This window comes from Neovison vison, chromosome 2 (assembly GCF_020171115.1).
Source record: "Neovison vison isolate M4711 chromosome 2, ASM_NN_V1, whole genome shotgun sequence".
NCBI classification, from domain to species: Eukaryota; Metazoa; Chordata; class Mammalia; order Carnivora; family Mustelidae; genus Neogale; species Neogale vison.
Genome location: NC_058092.1, coordinates 68,754,645 through 68,776,461, shown reverse-complemented (window position 1 = coordinate 68,776,461; position 21,817 = coordinate 68,754,645). Strand labels below are relative to the sequence as shown.

The window sequence follows — 21,817 nt, the reverse complement described above, 5'->3', positions numbered from 1 at the left end:
AGGTTTTCATCGCTTAATACCCTTTAGCCATCTTGCTCAGAAACCCATCTAGAAGTAAAATCTGTGCATTCTGGGAGCAAAGTGGAGGAGAAGATAAATCAGATAAAGAACTTTGGTGGTTAAATAGATGGTGGTCATCTATTTAACAGCCTACCAAGATACGAAAGCAAATGCCAAAGCAAAACATTCATATTACAGGTTTGTGCAATTAAATCTTGCCGACTAAATCAGTTTTATTTACTGAATGAAGAGCTGAGCATGTGACTTTTTTTTTTTTTGACTTTCTTGATATCAATCCATTGTGACCACATTTATTCCAGAATTGAATACACCACAGTGCTAGTTTACTTGTAGCATGTGGCCATCTGCCATGTTGAAATAATGATCTTTTGTCATTGTTAATGATTTTAGTGAAATTTAATGCATTCATAGTTATAGGGATACTCTTGCACACAATGAGATCGGTCATTAGAGTCACAATTTAGTTCCCATCAAAACGTTTCTGAGATGTTAAAGTAGGGACAGTGCTCACAATCTGGTGGCTCTTTGTGTGTGTGTGTTTTAAAGATTGTATTTATTTGACAGAGACAGAGATCACAAGTAGGCAGGCAGAGAGAGGTGGGGAAGCAGGCTCCCTGCTCAGCAGAGAGCCTGATGTGGGGCTCAATCTCAGGATCCTGAGATCATGACATGAGCCGAAGGCTGAGGCTTAACCCAGTGAACCACCCAGACCCCCTCTTCAGGTGTTTTTATTCCCGCTTTTCCTGGGAGATTACAGTGAAGAATTTTCCTCTCTCTTTGTCCCAGGAACAAAGATTAGCTTTTGTTAATCTTTGTTCATTTACTCACTGCCTTTTTTTTGGTGATCCTTGGCTCTTAAAAAGTTCTTACTGCATTTCCCGATTTTAAACCACATTTGGGCAGTCACTTTCTTGCCCCTGCTCCCATAATATTTAACTGGTGTTGCTAGTACAGCATTTGTCATACTGGATTACAGATAGTTGCCGCAGTGGCTGTCGCCTGCATTAGACTATGAATTCCCTGAAGGCAGTAACCACTGTTTCATTTTTGCATTGTTAGCACCTGTCACAGTCCCTGGCACTTAGTCGGCTCAATAAGTGTTTGGTGATTGAATCAAATAGACACAACGCAATGTGTTGATGTTTAATGTGTTTGTTGGCTCACATGACACCAGTTGTTCCCTATTATATTATACTTAAGTCCTTATTAAAAGAATGAATTTTTAAACCAGAAAGGCATAATCACATTGAGGTTGAAATAATTTAGTTCTTTAGTTGAATTATCTTTCAAAGGCTGTTTGTGTCCAATGGCTTATTGATTTAAATGTTTTCTTTCTGAAGAGCAGGATTTCAAAAGATTTCTAATTTTTTTTTAAAAAAGAGATTTTTACATTGCCAAAGAAACAGTGAGACCTGTAATAGGTGAGACCAATCTTTCACCTGATAATTCCTACCACATTATGACTTGTTCAATTCAAGCCACTGATTTTCAATAGGAAAAGGAATGGAATAAATGTTTTTAAAAATCCCAACTGTTGAAAAGTTCTGTAATATAATCTAAAATAAATACACCAACTTAACTTTTCCTTATAAAAAGGAAGCTGGTTGGTTTAAAAAACCATCTGCAGAATAAATATTTATGGAGCAGAATGACAACTTGACTTATCCAAAGCATTGGCATACATTTTCTTAGTTAATGTTTGATGAAGCACTTCCACTTACAATCCTTCGGTGAACTAAAAGAAGAGATTCATTAACTATTTTTGAAAGATAATGAGGCCATGATCCCTTTCCAGATGTTTCACTCGTCAAATAATTGTGATCTTTCTTCCAAATCTCCCTGGTTGCTTGGTTCCTATTTTCTTGTTTATTGAGCAGTGATTTATGAAGATGAAGAGAGGTAGTGATTTATAAAGATGAAGAGAAGAAGTACAAATGCTAGACAGACAATAAGGATCAGAAAATTAAGTCATAATTTTACCTTACCAAAATTGGAGGCTCTTGAAGTTTTATTACTAACGGATAATTATCTCAGATGTGGTTAGAGAAAAAATTTTTTTCCTCGCTTTCACTTAGAAGCATGGGTGCACTTCCAGTGCTTTCTCTAAGAAGGGACACAAGAATATGGTTCTTTGCAGAATTTCCCTTGGGGTTTAGAAAGGAGACTTGGAAGTTTTGCTTGAGAGCAGACTAATCTAATTCTCTTTTCTAGCATTCTGAAGTGCAGGACTAAGAAATAGGACTCAAAACGCACAGTGAAATTAGGGTACACTGAAAAAGTTACTTAAATATAATAGTAAAGTTAGAGATCACAATAAATATAATAGCAACAACAATAATAATAAAGTGAACATTCACTAAGTGTGTACTATGTACCAAGTACTATTGTAACAGTCTGTATATTAATTCATTTTTTCCCCCTACAGTGACCATAGGTGCTAGATAGTGATATTAGCATCATTCTACAGATGGGAAATGGAGGCACAAACAAACATTTAGGTAACTTGCTCAGGTTCACACAGCTAGTATGGGATTGAGAGGGAGAGCAACCGAAGCAGCCTGTCTCCATGATTGCTGTTACACTATGTGATGGTGAACGCCAGATGATATGAGAACTTTGAGCTATTTGTTTTACATCTTGGTACTCCCCATGTTTTCCTTAATTGCTCCCCAAACTGTCATCTCAATTCTATCCACTTTAACTATGTTGGTTGTAGTCTGACAGAAGGCCAAGGAAAGTGATAATCAACACTATAAAATATATAACAGAAACTAACAGAAATGTTGTTGGATACTTTAAAGCATCGTTACTATTCTTTGTATTGTAACCATTTCATTTCTATCCTTTAGAAATTAATGAAAGATGTTTCCAAGCTATTAAGAAGATTTTGGGGTAAAGGTTGCCCCAGGGGAGGAACAGAGAAGTACCCATTCTCCAGCTGCTGGGAGGGGTGGTTACTAAAAGCTCACAACTGCCTTTATTTTCTGAGAAGGGAAGCTGCCTTGCTTGGAATGTTCCCCCATGGGGGCAGCCAGCAGCCATGATCAACTGATATATATGGAATGTAAAAGGTGGATTGGAGAGTGCATTGAACTCTGGTGCTCTAGGACTTCCTGTAGGACCATGCTCTCACAATTTCCAGCTGAATACACATCTTTTCTTAGCTTCTTCCCTTACCCACCTCTGGCTCCTCCCATCAACTTCTCCTAAGAGCACTGCCTCAATAAATCATTTTTGTAAGGATCTTTTTCTTAGATTCTGCTTTGAGAGAACCCAAGCCAAGATGGATTATACTAGAAGTGGTCCCAAGAGGCAGAGTCTAAGATGGGATCCTGGAGGTTGATGGAGATGAGTCCTCTATGTCACCAATGGTAGATATGCTCTGTAGCAGTGTGATTAAGATCAGAGGTCAGCAAACTATGATCTTTGGGCTCAATCCAGCTCACTGCTTTTTGTAAATCAAGTTTCAGTGGCACACATTCATTAGTATTGTATTGTGTCTTTAGTATTGTATAGTGTCATTAGTAGAGCTGAGTATCTGAGACAGACACCGAATGGCCTGCAAAACCTGAAATATTAATTATCAGTTCCTTTTTAGGAAAAACAAATTAGCTCCAGGCTAAAGTTTTCATTCATGGTGGTACGTTGGATTGAGATACAGGTAGAAGGGGTTGCTGTAGCTAGTTTAATGTCTTTGGCCTTGAGAGGTATAAGGAAATTGAAACTATGAGGACTCTGGTGTTGGGTAACTGTTAGTATCACTGATGCATTAAAGAGAGAAAAGGACATGCTCTATTAGTTACTACTGCTGTATGATAAAGGATTACAAATTTAGCAGCTTAAAATAATACACACTTATTGTTTCTGTTTCTGTGGATCAGGAGTTAGAGGAGTTAGGGGTCCTCTGCTATTGGGTCTTTTAGAAGGCTGCAATGATTGCGTCATTTTGGGCACAGTCTCACCTGAAGGCTTGACTGGGAAAGCATCCCATTGGAAGCTCCTGTGATTTTTGACAGGATTCAGTTCTTTGGGAGCTATTGGCTGAAGGCCATCCTTAGTTCCTTGTTACATGGGCCTCTCTAAGATGTCAGATTAAGTCATTAAAGCCAGTAAGAGAAGGATTATGCTAGTAAGAAGGAAGTGACAATCTGATGTCACCTAATCATGGAAGTGACATCCCATCACTTTTGCCATATTCTGTTGGTTAAAGACAAGTCTCAAGGCCAGGCCATACCCAAGAAAGTAGATTATACAATGATATAAATGCCAGGAGGCAGGGCTCATTGGGAGCCATCTAAGAGTCTCTTTGCCACATAGGCTCAGATCTATTATTCAAACTTTAAAGCAAACTGTGGGAGTCAAAAAGATTCATTAGAAGCATTTAAAGAGACACTCATCTTTTGTAGCTAGGGGGCAGACATTTGAAGATCAGGCTCACATCATAATTGTAAAAGTGGCAGAACTTAAAAAAAAGAAAAAAAAAGGAAAAAAAAAAAGAGAGCTTAATTCTCGGCCTTGACAAGTCTCTTAGGCAGAAGTCAGAGCCCTGAAAGAAAAGGAGTATCATCTTGAAGTTTGGGATAAGAGGATTTGGGGAGTTGAGAACCTTACCTCTGTATGTTCTCCTGAACACTGGGTTGCCAGCAGTGACTAGTAAGCCCCTCCTCTCTTGTTGGAAAAGGGACCCTCTGTTTTAAAGACTATAAAAAAGTCTCAGATGAGGCAGGTTCCTTACAGGACAAGCTTCAGAATCTGTCTGTACTTTCCATCACAAGAATCAGACTGATAATTTGGGTCATATCTCAGCATCTTGACTAGGAAAGTAATGGCCTACTAGGGGAGGAGTTGAGCTACATACCAAGGGAATGCCAGGTATTGGCTGACATATATGCCTGGAAGTGGACCCTGAGGGATCTGGATCGAGGTGGGGACAATATGGGCTGTTCACTGATATGGGCTTACTCCACCATGACACTAAATTTAACACCTGGGCAAAGCCCTCGATGATATGCCTAATAAAGGCTGGGAGAGCTCTTGGTTGCTTGGAAAAAGTGATGGTTCACATGAAATGAATTAGGGATCCCAGCGCTCTAGTAAGAGATTGTGGAAGAAGGAAAAAACAGATAGGAAATAGACATGAAAAATGGGTCCATTAAGTAAGACTGAAAAATCCATATTCGACTATGTTCTTCAGGAGGGCTTGCGGGACAGTCTGTTTATTAACATGCTGAAGAATCTGTTGATGAAGGGGATTCCAACACTGGAAAAGCACAGTTCTTTTTAGGCTAGGGATAGTTAGAAATGCTGTTACAGGACCGGAGTCCATGGAATAGCAATGGGGATGATAGGTTCCAGATTACCAGAGATGACAGGGCAACACTGAATTGTCAGAAGCAGAGTAGGTGCAATCACCACAAAGGGAAGCAAGCCTGGGATGGCTGTCCTGTGGGTGGGAGTGGAAGGTGTTCCGAAGTACCTATGGACATGGTTACCTTATGTTAGGGCAAGAGGGATGGGCAGCCAACCAGGGTATTATCTGTATATATAATCAAAAGAGATTTAAAAAAAAAAAAGTAGATTGGCAAAAGGCTGAGGTCAGGCAACTGAATGAAAGTCTTAATCTCTTGCTCTGTTTTCAGACCTGAGCCAGTTCTAAGACCCAGAATCCACTGACTGAAGGAAATTCTAGGTCTCATGTGAAAGGAACTGCAACACTATGGCAAGTGTAGCTCCCTAGTCCTTCCTCCAAGGGGCGAGAGCTATTTACTCAGGAAACTGTACCCTAGGGGAAAAGGGGTACCCTGACATCTCAGTGACTATTAGATACAAGGTGTGAGTTGAGGTTTACAGCACCTCATGGGCCCCTGTTAAAGTGGGAATACATAAATGTTGGGAAGGAAATAGAGTCATGCCCAAGATTCATTTCCTGGTGGGTCAGCTGGGTCCACACGCTCACCCAGTGGTCATTTACAGAGTCCTTGAATGCATAATTGAAGGGATCCATTAGAAATTGGAAGAATTCTATTGTTGTTTTCTTGATTGGCTATTGCATTAGCAAAAGTCATGTGGAAGTCCTTGAAACTATCTCGTCTGCCAAGTTAGTAAATCAAAATCAATGATTACATCCTGGGGAAAATTGCACAGATTAGTACCATTCTCATAGATTTAAAGAATGCAGGGGTGAGGATCCCCATCATTCCTCCATGCAATTCAATAGTCTAGATGATACACCAACTAGACGGATCAGAGCAGATGACAGTGGAATGCTGCCAAGTTAACAAGTGGTAGTTTCCATTGCAGCTGCCGTGCAGTATGTGACATATGCACTGGGGCAAGTTAACTGGATAGGAGGTATGTGGTTATTGTTCTGGCAAATACGTTATTTTCAATGCCCATCAAGAAGGAGGATCAGCAGCAGCCTGCATTCATATGGATGAACAACAGCAGTCATGGTCTTGTCTTAGTGTTATGTTAATTCTCTGGCTTAATCAAAATATAGTCTGAAGGAACTGGAACTGTCTGGACATTCTGCAGAGCATCATGTGTGTGCACTATATGGATAACATCATGTTAATTGGACCAAGGAACTCACTTTATGGCAAAGGAAGTATGGCCATAGTGGACATAGTGGACATAGTGAGCATAAAGTTCACTGGCCCTACTATACTCTGGTGTAAAAAAGGCACTGACTTGGGCGCCTGGGTGGCTCAGTGGATTAAAGCCTCTGCCTTTGGCTCAGGTCATGGTCCTAGGGTCCTGGGATCAAGCCCCGCATCGGGCTCTCTGCTCAGCGGGAAGCCTGCTTCCCTCTCTCTCTCTCTGCCTGCCTCTCTGCCTACTTGTGTTCTCTGTCTGTCAAATAAATAAATAAAACATTAAAAAAAAAAAAAGGCACTGACTTAGAGATGATATCCTGTGAGGATAGGTACCATCTTTCAGGGTATTGTACACACTCCATTTTTAAAAAGATTTTATTTAGTTGAGGGGCGCCTGGGTGGCTCAGGTGGTTGAGTGTCTGCCTTCGGCTCAGGTCATGATCCTGGAGTCTTGGGATCAAGCCCCGCGTTGGGCTCCCTGCTCAGGGGGGAGCCTGCTTTTTCCTCTCCTCCTTGGCTCATGTTCTCTGTCACTATCTCTGTCTCTCTTAAATAAATAAAATATTAAAATCTTTTTTAAAAGGTTGTATTTATTTGAGAGAGAGAGAGAGAGAGAGCATGAGTGGGGGGACAGGCAGTGGGGGAGGGACAAGCAGACGCTCTCTGAGCAGGAATCCCCCCTCCCTGATGTAGGACTCGATTCCAGGACCCCAAGATCATGACCTGAGCCAAAGTCAGACACTTAACTGACTGGGCCACCCAGGAGCCCCTGTATACACTTTAAACCACTAGCTATTATATGTTGCTCCATCCCTGATAGGTAGAATACATGAATCCAGGAATTAAAAGGTAGATACAAAAGGGACCTAACTCATTATCAGTTCGCGAAAGCCATCTCAGGAAATTTAGGTTTTGTGAGCCTAGAGCTTGTAGGCCCCAGAGCAGGGAAACTTGCCCCTGGGAATCTAGCAAGATTCTCAGTAAACATAAAACTATTGCCACATTATTTTGGCCTCCTTGTGCCAGGAAATAAGCCGGCACCACAAAAAAGTTACTATATTGGCAGAGAAACTTACCTGATCTTCATGAGGAGGAAGGGATGACACATATCAGAGAGAAGGAGCAAAGTACTTGTCACTCAAGTGATCTGTTGGGACATATTTTGGTGTCTCCATACCTTATTTAACTGTAGTGGGCAAGTACAGCAACCACAGCCTGATTAGGGCAGGAGAGCCCAGGGCTCAGAGACCTCAGAGTTGATCATTCGGTTTACTTTTCCGCAATCTACTTAGGCCTGCAGAAGTACCAACCCGTAAGGTGGAGCATCTAGAAGGGTGATCGAGGAGGGAGAACACAACCCTGACTGGACCTTGGAACACACCACAGCTGGGGAAGCTCTCATTGGTTCTGCTACCTCTTCTCTTACACGTCAGCCCAGAAAATGCGGCTAACCAGAATCCTGAAGCAGCTGGGCGTGAAAGGAGTTTGCTTGATATGAGAAGCAAGTGGGTCTGAGCCAGGTAAGGGACGGACCGCGGGGGCGGTTGGTGGCATTGTTCCCACCCACCGGCGGCTGTGTTTGGCTGCGAACAGCTCATGGCGTTCCTCTTCACAAAGATTTGCCCTTAGCTGAACAGTGCCAACTCCGCGGAGAATTAAACTTCCTGGGAACGAGAGGCATTCACCCTGTGGTACAATTTATGTTCCAAAGTCCCCCGAGGGGACCCGGCTAAGCTGACGCTGGTTTTCAGCGGAGACCACATCCTTCTTGGCTAAGTGCTTTCGCCTAGTTGACTTCTCCTGCTCCCCTTCTGGGAGCACTCCCTTGATAAATCATTTTCAGAAGTATTTCAATCTCAAGCCCTATTTCTAGGAATTTTGACTTGAGATACCATCTTCTGCTATTAACCCTGCTGGAACAATCTTTTCTTCACCCATTTTGTTCTGACTCAAACTTGGTAGTATGCACATGAAAAGTTATACAGATTGAGGTTGCCAATTAAAAAAAAAAAATGACCTTCTAAAATCTCCCCTTGATTTATTAACATGACAAAGCTCTCACTCATTTTCAATTCTCAACTTTACTATAACTGATGACCATTATTCTATTCTTGTTACTCTCTAAGGCTTTCTCTACACTGATGTCAACTATCTTTTGAAACAAGATGGGATTGGGAGGGAGACAAACCATAAGTGACTCTTAATCTCACAAAACAAACTGAGGGTTGCTGGAGGGAGGGGGGTTGGGAGAGGGGGGGTGGGGTTATGGACATTGGGGAGGGTATGTGCTATGGTGAGTGCTGTGAAGTGTGTAAACCTGGCGATTCACAGACCTGTACCCCTGGGGATAAAAATATATTATATGTTTATAAAAAAAAATGCCATTCTTATCATGTCACTCCCCTGATTAAACATTTTAAACATTTAGTGACCTTACACTATGTCCCAGATGAAGTCTCAAGTCTTTAATATGACATACAAGACTTTGCTTATTGGGTTGCAATTTTGAGCTGAATTGTAGTAGACTCATCCCCCTACCACACAGCCCACATGCTGCATGCTACAGTCAGACTGAAAAGAGTCTTCTTCCCTGAATACGGAATGCTCAGATTCAAATCCATGCTAATTCCTCTGCCTGGGATGGCTCCTCTTTCCTCTTCTACTTGTGAATGCCTGATTATACTTTAAGACACAGATTTTTTATCAGCTTTTCTGTGAAGCTGTTATTGACCAACTCTGAACTTTTTCCAGACTCGAGGAAGAATTATTAAGTCCTTTCTTTGTGCTCTTACAGCATTAAGTACTCACCTGTGTTATGATGCTTGTCCGATTTTTTGTGATTAAACATTAATAAACATTAACATGCCTTTCTCCCCCACATAAATTAAAATTCTTCAAGGGCCATGTAATTTGTTTTTGTAACTGTACTGATGATAACATTGCTTAACATAGTATTCTTAATAGATATATATTATATAAGTATATATTATATAATTATACTTATATATTATATATATACTTATATATTTTATTATATAAGTATATATATATAATATATTAATTAATAAACATTAACATGTCTTTCTCCCCCACATAAATTAAAATTCTTCAAAGGCCATGTAATTTGTTTTTGTAACTGTACTAATGATAACATTGCTTAACATAGTATTCTTAATAGATATATATTATATAATTATACTTATATATTATATAAGTGTATAATATAATATATAATAATAAATATTATATATAGTATATATTATATACAATATATTATATTGTATATAATATATACTATATATAATATTTATTATTATATTATATATACTTATATATATTTTTCTTTTCTTTCTTTCTTTTTTTTTTTTAAAGATTTTACTCATTCATTTGAGGGAAAGAGAGACAGACAGAGAGAGAGAGAGAGAGAGCACAAGAGCAGGCTGAGGGGAGGAAGGAGGGAGAAGCAGACTGCCCCCTGAGCAGGGAGCCCGACGTGTGACTTGATCCCTGGGACTCTGGGATCATGACCTGAGCCAAAGGTAGATGCTCAACCAACTTAGCCACCCAGACATCCCTGGTCAGTTCTATTCTAGTTCTTGCCTTTGATCATTTTCCTCTTGTTGGAGTTTGGGAAATTGAAGGGAGTCTTTGGACAACTGTTCGTTTAAACCAAATAGCTGTTCGCACCTTCAGTCCATTATTATATGAGTTTAGGTAACTTTACCTGCTATACATTCACACAAGTTCATGTTCCCTGTGATTTGTAACAAACGGCCAAGAAATATACTTCCAAAGGGCAAGAGCAAGCCTGAAATTTAGCTCAGTAACATAAGTGCAATCCTATATTTGATCTCTGCTTGAAAGAGGTAGCAAGCAAAGGAGAACAGAGAGAACACTGCTTTACCAGGATAACCCCCCACCTACTTCATAACTTCTTTACACTGTAGTCAGCCTGGGACCAGTTGTTTGACTAGTGTTTCAGATTCATCTAGATATCCATTTATACAGCAAATGGTACTTTTTAAGTTTTCAAAGTTTTCTTAGAAGAACCATTATTTCTTTATATTTTTGAGGGGTTGGAAGTTTAAATAAATATACTTAAGAAAATCCCTAATATAATATTAGAAATTGTATTAGTGATCTTGAAATAAACAAGAAGGTAAATAGGATAATAAAAGCCTCTGTGTTATAGGAAACTCAATGGTTAATGTGGCACAAAACCTGGTTATAAGAATCTGACCTGATAATTTTCATTCTTTTCCTCCAGCCACAATTCTCAGCCTTGGCTCCTCCAGCTCCCTCCGACTTCAAAAGAAACTCTGAATGAAGAAGGAGGGCACACAATAGAAGAATTGGTCTGATTATCCCCCTCTGTTTGGAAATGGGTAAAGATTATAGATATGTTTTCTTCTTTCTGTGCTTTGGACTATGTAATGTCAATTACCTCAAGCAAAATCCCCTACTCAGGTTAATACACAGATTTGGATCATACCAAAATTGCATAAAATTAGAAACAAGATATTAATAATAATCCATAATAGTGTGACCAAGTGGAATGCATGTTTATTCTCATTGGTTTTAGCTGGTATAATAAGAAAAGGTAAATTAGTTTAGAGATTTAAATTTATATTTATTATACCCTGACCTTTTTGCTCTTCTCTTACCACTTTATATTATGAATGAGGTAATTAAAAAGAGTCTCTTCTCTTTTATTCCATTATGGCCCATTTTTGCCCCTTTAAATGTATTTGGGTGTTTGTGAATGTGTGTGTGTGTACACTGATTATTTTAATCAATGTTTGAAAATGAAGTTGTAGTGCTAAAGGTCAAACAAGTGAATTAGCCTGACCTGGTAATTAAAAGACCATGTATGAAGTACTAACCAGAAACGCTGTAGGACTTTTCATTCTCAACCCAAAATGAAAAGGCAAAGCATAATAATCCCTTATCACCTGTGAAAATGATGTCAGGAAATGTTTTCTCAGAGTCAGCTACTGGTCAAGACTTATATCAAGTTAAACAAAATAATGAAGGATCAGGATTCTGGAAGGGCCAAAAGTTCGAACAGGAGACCTTTAGCCTTTCTGCCTGCAATGCATAATAATACTTCCTGTTTGTTTGATAGGTGCGCTCCCTGAACATAAAAGCCTTTATAACTTTTAAGTTAGGAACTAAGTACTCTGGTCTCATTCTTCCTGTTTAGGATGGCTGTCCACAGAAGTGAATCGATACAATTTGAACTACTGAGTGAAAACAACAACAAAAACAAAATCCTTACTGGACCAATCAACTTCCAGCTGTGTCTTATTAGGCTTTCAAAATATTTGGGATTGTCTGAACTACAAAAGAATTATATGTGATTATGAATGAATTTCATCCAGGTTGGTTTGCTGTTCAGATGCCTTTAATAAAGACTCCATTTCCTTACAAGAGTCTAGATAGACCACACCGTTCTGTATTAACCAGACATACCTTATGGCAATAATAACAGTTGGAGATTTGACCTGAAGAATGCTTCAGTTTGAACTATTTCTGCTCACGAATAGAGAAGATTGCAGGTAAATAATGTGAAGTAATTTTCACTACTAAAATAGTTTAGAAATATATAACAGAGGTTTGTTTTTTTTTAATGAATTGAATTATCTAGTAAGCCCCAAGCTTTAGTGGTTTGTCAGTTTTTAGCCAGTTTTTAGGTCTGACTTACCAATGCCCCAAGAAAACAGAACAAGAAACTTGAATGCAAACCTTTCAACCAGGTAACTCTATAGTTTATGAGTGGCAATGAATGACATTTCCTCAGGAAAATCTTGGAAATTACCAGTGTTGCACGTCTTATTAATCCGTGTTTAACCTGAAGCCTAGAAACTAGTGCCCCTTTCTTCCTGTCTTCAAAATTTCTATTACCAACTGTACTATGTTGAAGTTTATATGACAGGCCATTTCAACACTTTTGTTTAGTTAAATGGAAGTGCATCACTTTTAAAGAAAAGCCCTATTGCCAAAAAATATAAACAGCCCTAACTTTGATTAATATAAATATTTAAAAACCAGAACATTCTGTTACATCTTGCAAAAACAATTCTGATGTAGCTGATGGGAAAGAAAAAGTGCTTTCATGCCTTAGACGAATCCAACAAAATACAGCTGCAGAACAAAATTTTAAGTAAATATGAATTGTTTGTCTTTTCACAGGGCTATGGTGTTTACCTAAGTGGAGTTATTTTAGAACACTTTATGTTTTATTAGTAAAAATGAAAGGTTTTTTTTTTTAACAATTTTAGTTCTGAAGTATTTTATTTAAATTTGAAAGTCCTCTAATTAAAAACACCATTAAAAATTATTCCTCTTGCCCAGTTTAGCGTTTTGCTAATAAGCCACTGGACAAGAGATGTGTGAAATGAATAGATGAAGAAAAACGTTGACAGCAAAAGCAAGGTCTGAGGGGGTGAAGGTAGTTTATTAGGCCCCGTTTGTCACGAATGGCCCTGCTGCACATATAAAAGCAAATCCCTCTACCTTAGAAGATTAATTCTGAAGGAGGCACTCTTGGGTCAAAGTATACATAAGCGTGTGCCTAATCTCAGAGAAATCAGGCTATTTTCTCACAGCAATTAAGCAGAGGTCTGGGGTTTCACCCACAGTGTATTTAAACACAGGATACAATTAAACCCCAACGTATTAATATCTTTGCTCTGCAAAATTGCTCAGGAAATAGATTTTGCTCTCTTTCAAATGAAAAGCATAGCAAATTAAGAGAATAACTTGATGCTTAGCTAAGTTGCTTGAAATAAGAGTGTCGTATTTTCTTCTAATTGCAAATGTCTTCTGTACCTAAAGACAGTTCTTACTCTAGGATAGGGTTATAAAGTTTCTAGTTCCTTTGGTCTAAATAATGAACCTTAGAAGTTTGCATGAAAACGTATTGTTTTAAACTGTAATTTAATTTCTTATTGAGCATACGCTAAAAATCAACTTCTTAAAATGAACTCACTGTTTTATAAAGAACTCACTGTCCACCACCACCAAAATGTCACAATTAGGAAGCTTTGCAACCTATGTAAAGGGTGAAAAAGTAAATGTAAATCTTAAGCAATCAAGTGTTCAGAGGGACTGCTTTCTGCAGAGGTTTTTCCTGAAGCTTTTTTATTCATATACTCATCTCAAGGCAAGAGCTAATCTTCCAGAGAAAATTACTGCCAGGTTAAAACACTACTTCGAAAGTGCTAAATTTAAAAACAACAAAATAACTTTTATTTCCTGTGTGTCAGTTCCCTAAAGACAAAGATTTTAATAGTACAAAAGCTGTATGAATAAACCATCACCTTCATTCAGATCTTGAAAACAAACAAACAAACAAACAAACTCTTCTGGTATTAAACAAATTTTACCCATATTGTAATTATTGTTACTTCTCTTTTGTCTCCCTTGAGATTAATATCCCATTTAATTGCCCAACCAAATGCTCTGTCTTTTTGAGGAGGGAAGTTGTTCTTGGAATAGGAAAGGATAGAAATAGTTTTTCATATATATAGCTGACTCAATAGTTATTTCATTTATATAAGAGTTTCTAGCAAGATGGTTATCAGTATATGACATAGAGAGAATTCTTATCATTCATGACATATAGGCATGTTCATAGAAATTAATAAAACTGAAAGAATGAAGCAAAATTGAATCTGATGGGCAGTGGGGTGTGTGTGTGTGTGTGTACACTAATATGTTTCCCACCTAATACTCCTTTGTTGCTTTTAAGAGATGAGTACTTAAGGTACTCATCTTCTTAAGGTGAAGTACAAAAGGCAATGTCCCCTTGGAACCACAAGATAAACAGCTTAGGCACTTTTTTGATGTGTGCTGGGCTATGAGAGAAGGCATGCAATCTGAATTTTACGAAGGATTGTTTTAATAGGACCAATGACTTTAATAGTCCTTCTTGCTGACATCACTGGCAAATTGGTCTACTCTGTAACCTTTAAAAGTGCAGCATATCCCAAAATGAGTTACTTATTAAACAAATGTTCTTTTTTTTTGAGTGCAACTGACCTTTAAATGATTATTTCTCAGCACTTGCAACAAAGAGAATCTCACCTATCACCTTTACACTTTTGATGCTACAGTGAGTAGATCCATAACCTTTTCACAACACTTACCATGCCACACAACATGGAATTACAAACGCTAATGAGCACCTTTTCTTTTAAGGGGAAGTCGTGTTACTTTATTAAATTGTTGCAGTATACAGAAGCCATGGGAAAGTCTAACAACAAATCATTATTTTTTTGATCAAGCTGAAACCATTTTAGAAAATAGAATTCCAAGGCACCAAAGCGTAATTTACTCCTAATAACTATTTCTACTGAAGTTTTCCCCCTTTGGCTTCCAGGATGTGTGTGTGGCGGGGGAGGGGATGGGGGATTTAAACAGTGGTATTTGACTTAAAAACATCATCTTTAGGTTCAGGCACTTACAAATATTTGCAGGCAATTTGAACTAACTTACAGACAACTAGCACAGCACCCTTTTTCACTAACTAGAAGGAAAAGTTTTGAAATTTCAGAAGTATTATTGATGGAGTATATATATATGTATATATATACACACATATGTGTAGAAAATATGTATATCTCCTGTGGTGTTAGAGATTTTAAGATTATGCCTTCCTCAGAAACTGCCACCTTTGTAAGATGTAATGGGTATAACCAAGTCCTGGTTTTCTTTATTAAATAGAGCTGGAAATTATAAATCTTATTCTTCAGGAATCAAATCAAATCAGCACATATTCGAAAGAGTTAATGTTTTCTGGGATCTCTTTACTAATGTAAGGAAATCCATGTTACTCTAAGTCCCAGTGGTCTTTCCTGGAACAGGTAACCTATTTATACTTTAGTAGAACTACCGAATCTGTTAAAGGTTTCATTAGCCTAAATATTTTCCCTCTTAAAGAGAAGCAATATTCCAATTTTGAAAAATTGTGAGAAAATTTTCTTGATCTGAAGGATTCAAGTCCTGGAATAACCTAGTATGTCCACCCCTGACATACATTTTACCGAACAGTAAGGCACAAGTACTTTCTTATGTTCCAATATAAGGGTTTTTTTTTTTCCCCTTGCAAAGCTAACCTTATTTATAAAATACTGTTTTTTAAAAAATGGGGTCTTAACGATTCTTGAATATCAATCCTCCATAACATAAAAAGGCGTTTTCATGTGTGCATTCTCTGTCTCTCCTCTTTTCCCACATTTCTTAACAAGTGAGCCTTATTGGCATGAATTATAGAGAAATCTGGGAAATTTTTCCTTAATAATGAAAAATAACTTCTTGAAATAACATTCACTTACAGTTTTCTTTTCGGCTCTGACGTAGTAGTATTTTGTAAAGCATGAGAGGCAGGCAAAAGACTTCATCAGAGAAATCAAAGTTAATGTCCTTTGGAAACATTGGGCTCTGAAAGGAAAAAAAAAAAGCAATAGCAGAAATATGACTTATTTGGCTCCCCCTAGTTTAATTTACAAAAAGGCAAATCAGTTATGTTATTGGCATGTAATCACAAAGAAAAATACACAGACTTAAGACTAAACCGACTCATTGTCAAGACTTCCAGGGTCTTATTCATTAATTATGGTGGCTGCCAGCAAACAACAGAGGAAAATCAACAATGCTGGATAAAATAATCATCAAGGGCTTCTATGTCTGTAAACTATTTAAATTCTTGAAATTGAATATTTATGATGAGTGATGCTTCTTTAATGTATACCATATTTCCATCAGCTCTCCGCTCTGCCTGCGCTTGGAAAGCCAGACGCACCCGGTGCTTCATTCACACCCACCTTTCACTCGGTTCCATCCTGGCCCCCTCTGCTAACACCATCCCAACAGAAAACTGGACACCCAGAGTCACTCGCTGTTTTTCCGGGGCCTGCTTATTTTCTAATACCCCTCTCATCTTTAATAATAGCCCAGTTCAATATCCTCTCCGCCTGTGCCCAGGCAGCCCCCGCGTAAAACGGCTGTGAAGTTTATTTTGTGCCCATCAGTACAATGAAAACCAGAGTGGGCTTACCTCCTCGGGGTTAGTGAACCCACGTTGTCTGTGAGCACAGACAGCACTTTGGCCCCAGATGTGCCTGGTTAACTGTACAAGCAAAGAGGATAAATCCACATAACAATACTTCATTCACCAAGGAAATCTGCAGTGGATTACAGCTTCTCTATGGTTAAGTCTGGTCTTAATTTACTGCTTTTATTCAGTTTTCAACCACAAACGAGCCCCTTATGAGGCATTCACTATGCAGAATTGACAACTCTTTTTATCTACTTGAAAAATATTTTTGGATAATAATTTATGGTTACAAAATATGTTAAGCAGTTTCAATAGTTATATTATATTCTTTCAATGCTTAATGATGCAGTATCCCCTGTAAAAATGGAATGCCAGGAAATCTGGTAATTTTACATACAGTATTTATAACAACAGAGCAATTTGGCCATATAGAAACACAAATTAAAAAAAAAACGCTGCATATTTCATAGGAAGTCTTTTAAAGACATTTTTTAAGCTCTTAAATTGTATCTCAGGAGAAAATCAGAGTTCAGAACAGTGTCTAAAGGCCCTATATATGGGTGAAAAAATAATTTTGGCAAGCGCTGTATTTTATTTATGGATTATTATGTTTAATATAGCATATTTTGAACACTCTTCAGAAGGAAAAAAAAGCTGCAGCTCTCTTTGAGGACATGAGGGAGAGTTCATATGCTATTTATATTTTATACATGAAACCAAAATATGTGGTAAGTTTGTACTTTTTGCCATCAAAAGTGTTCTCTTAATTTATATTCTGAATTAATGCCATCTTTTTAAAAAATCCATCTGAAGGTGCTCATTATTATTGGGCATAGAGTCCTTTTTCAAGGACTGATTGCCAGTAACTGGAACTACTCTGGAAACCCCAAATAGACTAAAAAGCATCATATCCCTTTAATAGTGGCAAGTGCCAGTAACAACGTTTGTCATTTTAGTTGTACAGCTTCTAATATTGCCAGCCTAGTGACCCTATAACCCCAAACGGAACCTATGTAAGTAAATAAGAAGGAATGTATTTTATAAATGGAGACAATGGAAACAATGTGGCTGATGTTCTTTGGGATGATGGAGTTCCTTTCCATCGCTTTAGATTAATTTAAACTGCGGGTATCCAAAGCTTTATAACTTTCCTTTTGGCAGAATTTGAGCACTTTCAGACTCATTGATACTAAGGGATTCTTCCCATTGCAGAATGAACTCCCTGTAGATAAACAAAGGGAAACATTCAACTGAGGTACTTGCTGTGTTTTCCTCATTAGTGGCTACACTGTCTTGAGCAGGGAATGAGAGCTTGGGGAAAAGCATCCTTGGCATTAACAAGAAAGGACATTGCTTTTACAAGGAAGAACACTTTATGGTTTTCTAAAGCATCTCTCCTCAAGTGCCATATGTAAATCATATGAAAAAAAAAATCCACCCAAATTGTATGTGTGATTCAGGGGGGCAAAACTACGTAAACGTGCAATAGAAAAATAATGAACTGTATCACTTTGGTTAGTTAAGCAATTATTGCTTCTTTATAGACCCAAATGCAGTTTGGTTTTCATCATAAAAACAGGTGGGGTTTGCTCTTGTTTATTGTTGGTGGTGGTTTGTAATTTTGCTGGAAAGAATTCTTTATGTTCTCGTTCTTGTTATTTTAGGACTTGGCATGTTCTGTCTTTAATCTGGTAGCTAGGTTTCATTACCTTCCTAGGTGTTCTAATGAAGGTGTAAAAGAAAAGGTTAGAAAGGTGATAAATTAGACAATAGAAGCATCAGATTCAAATGCCACTTACTATAATTCCAAAATCATGTGTCAGAATGGTTTCAGTAACAATATTACAGCTCCTTTCTGTTGTTTATCCCCAACACGTTAACATGTAGTTAAGAGCAACTTCTGGAACCGAGTATAGAGCTTTGGATTTATGACAATGGCGGCGAACCAGCCTCATTAATCTGGGCAAAAATAGTTTCTGATCATCAACCATGGGTCGATGAACTCAAGATTCTGAGGAAGGCTTGGTACATTCTCCCTGAGCCATTTAGTACGCAGACCCAGAATGTTCCTCCATCCTTTATACTACATCCTGTGTACCCGGATGCTAGTCTCCTTTTTCCTTCCTCTTCCTGCCAAGCAGTATATGTGAAGCTAGAGTGGGAGGGTCATTTAACAACGAATTTCTCCATTGTATAACCATTACAAAGCTATCCAGGCTAAAAAACTTGTTGTTTTTTAAGTCACTGTGCAATTTCAAGGTTTTAATGGTCCTTAAAATATAATACCCTGTGTCATTTATTTCCTGAAGTGAAAGCTAGTGGCAGCCTTTGGAATTCATGTAAAACAAGTGGTTCAAAATAGTTTGAAGAGAGAATGAAAACTTGATAAGCAATTAATCTACCCTGAATGCTTTCCTAATGGTTTGTGCCTTTTCTTGCTGGTTTAAAAAAAAAAAAATCCAGATGTATTCAAAAGAAAATCAAAGAAAATATACATCAAGATTTTTCTATAGTGCATTTGTTAGAATGAAACCCACACACAGTGAGGCAGGAAAGATTGAATGTTCAAATAATTTAAAAATAAAGGTGTTTCTGGTTGAACAGTGGCAACTTGATTTCTTTTTTTTTCGCTAAAAAATTTTTTGCCTGGAGCTATGGGAGAAGGGAAGGATTTGAAATGGGAAACTGCATACATGAACATAGAGAGGGGGCTAATTTCCTAACAGGATAATCCTGCAGTGACACCTCGTTGAGGAAAAGAACTTGTCCTAATCTGACTGCTAATTTGTAAAGGCCCAGGTTTAAGAATTAAGGCAAGCCAGAGACACTGAGACTCAAGATTCAACTATGACATAGAGCTGAGCCCACTTGATGTGTCTGCCAGCCTGTGTATCACCAAGGAGCATGGCGAGACTAGATAGAAGACCTGCCGGTCTGCTAGCATATTGTCTGAGACACTGTATAGGCAGAGGTGACTCTTGTTGGAGAACCATGTGTGGCAAACAGATTGAAGACCCAGGAATCCATAAGTAGAAGGGAATGCATCTCAGTGGTTAATGGGACCAAGAGGTTGAAAACCCGGCACAGATTCATGCAGGGTGTCAATAGCTAAGATGACAAACAAGATCATGACTTTTCCCACTTATTAGAGCTTATGTCTTTCTCCCTCGGCAAAGTGGAACAGGGCAAAAATGGCAAACCCAAAGATAGAGAAAATCAATGAAAGGCTGACGAGTTACATGAACAAAATTTATAGGGATAGGAACAAAGTCAGAGAGCTTACTTTTGAGCAAATGCCAAAAGTCTTAGGAGCTCCTGGAAGCTGGGACATTTTGAAAGATATTCCTTGTAGGAAAAGGATAACCATGCCTAAAATGACAAGCATGGGATCCAGCAAGATGATGTGGGTGTACGGGACTGATCCCGAGACCGTGCCTCTTTATTTCTTAGTGAAGAAGTACTAGAGGTTGAAGAATTTCATAATACCATACTTACTGCACAAGTATGGGGATTGCATACATACATATGTATATCCCTACACCTAAATTAATTGCTTGGTAAGCATATATAAGCTTATAGCACAGGTTACCAAAGTCCCAAGGCATAGAACCCTTACTTAGGGACCAGGTAGAAACACCTGAAATGTGGGTGTGTGGTACTGGGCATTCCATCCTATTTTTTGGCACCTACCAAAAGACAGGCCTCGATGGAATCTGCCATACATTCTGTAACCCGGATGAGTACTGCATGCCTGTCATCTGAATGGGGTTAGTCTCTGACTGGAGTATTGCCAAGTAACCCAATTTTAGAATAGCACAAATTTTAATTATATGTTTCATTTAACTGACACCTGTCCTTGGAGGCTATCATTAAAATCTAACAAGCTATGATGTGGGAACTATTATTATCTATGATTTATAGGGAGGCAAAAATAAATAAGGAGAAAAAAGGAAAGGGTGAGAGGTTTGGAGGAGCAGTATGATTTAGAGACTAGAAATTCCACTGGCAAAAAAGCGCATCTTATCAACTACCTAGAAAACTCATAGGAAATGAAAGCCCAGATCATTGACTTACTTGTGTTTGTGGTATGATTTTACTAAATGTCCATTCATCCTTCCCTTCATGTTGTGGGTATAATATGCCACTCCTTTCCTCGGTAAACTGGGAAAAAGTACATTTTTAAGTAAAATGGTTGAAACTGAAATGCATCAGTTTTAAAACTAAGCTGCACCAATTGTAGAATCCCCTACTATTCGTCTTGCACATTTCGTCTGCTGAAGAGGAAAAATGTGGTAAGGAAAGGTTTAGGGTGCAAAGAAAACAAGGTAATGTGTTGATGGTTAAAGAATTTGAATAGTGGGTACATGGGGGCTCATTATACTATTCTATTTACTTTAGTGTAAATTTTGAATTTTCCATAAGAAAAATTTAAAACAGTGGTGCCTGGGTGGCTCAGTTGGTTGAGTTGCTGCCTTTGGGTCTGGTCACGATACCAGCGTCCTGGGATCGAGCCCTGCATCAGGCTCCATGCTTGGTGGACAGCCTGCTTCTCCCTCTTTCTCTCCCCCTCCCTCTGCCTGCTGTTCTGCCTACTTGTGTGCTCTTTCTCTCTCTCTCTGTGTCAAATAAATAAATAAATCTTTTTTGAAAAAGAAAAATTTAAAAGAAATGTAATTTGGAGAGGCTTTTAGGTCTTGTACAAATTTATTTGGGAAAATTAATTCATTTTATGCTGCAAAATTTGGCTATAAACAGGAGAACAGAACATCTTACATTAATTATATTATATTGCTGTATTTATGTTAATTATTCCACTGTAACGATACTATTCTCCTAAAAATGGAAAAACCAAAAGATCTGTATATACTTTTCTACTCTCCACATTCACAACCTGTCTTTTTTTTTTTTTTTTTTTTTTTTACAACCAGTCTTTTTATAACAGCCCTGGGTTTCTAGACTGAATGCCAAATATGCTTCCAGTTTAGATCAAATTTAGCTTTAACTAAAATAATTAGCCCTTGGTCCTAATTCTAATGGAAATGTAAGACTCTTAATATTCAGTAATAGTAGCACCATTAGATACTGCTGCTAACAGTGATTTATATGAAATAATTAGCAGACTGTTTCTGTGGTAGATACA

At 38.1% G+C, this 21,817-nt stretch overlaps 1 protein-coding gene and 1 long non-coding RNA gene across 33 annotated transcripts in view; one reads left to right on the top strand and one right to left on the bottom strand.

Moving 5' to 3' along the window:
• ADGRL2 (adhesion G protein-coupled receptor L2) overlaps positions 1-21,817 on the bottom strand; it is a 613,413-nt gene that overhangs the window by 370,414 nt on the left and 221,182 nt on the right. For all 31 annotated transcript variants that reach the window (XM_044238562.1, XM_044238560.1, XM_044238559.1 and 28 more), the window contains one exon: positions 15,956-16,061. The gene's annotated coding sequence lies outside the window, so the exon portion shown is untranslated. The remainder of the gene's footprint in view (positions 1-15,955; positions 16,062-21,817) is intronic.
• On the top strand, positions 7,929-16,607 carry LOC122900127. Of its 2 annotated transcripts, XR_006383182.1 has the most exons (4): positions 7,929-8,137; positions 10,885-11,002; positions 11,821-12,175; positions 16,386-16,607. It is a non-coding gene; the product is annotated as an uncharacterized LOC122900127 (long non-coding RNA). The 2 variants fall into 2 exon arrangements; XR_006383181.1 differs by lacking the exon at positions 16,386-16,607 and having other exon boundaries at positions 11,821-12,668.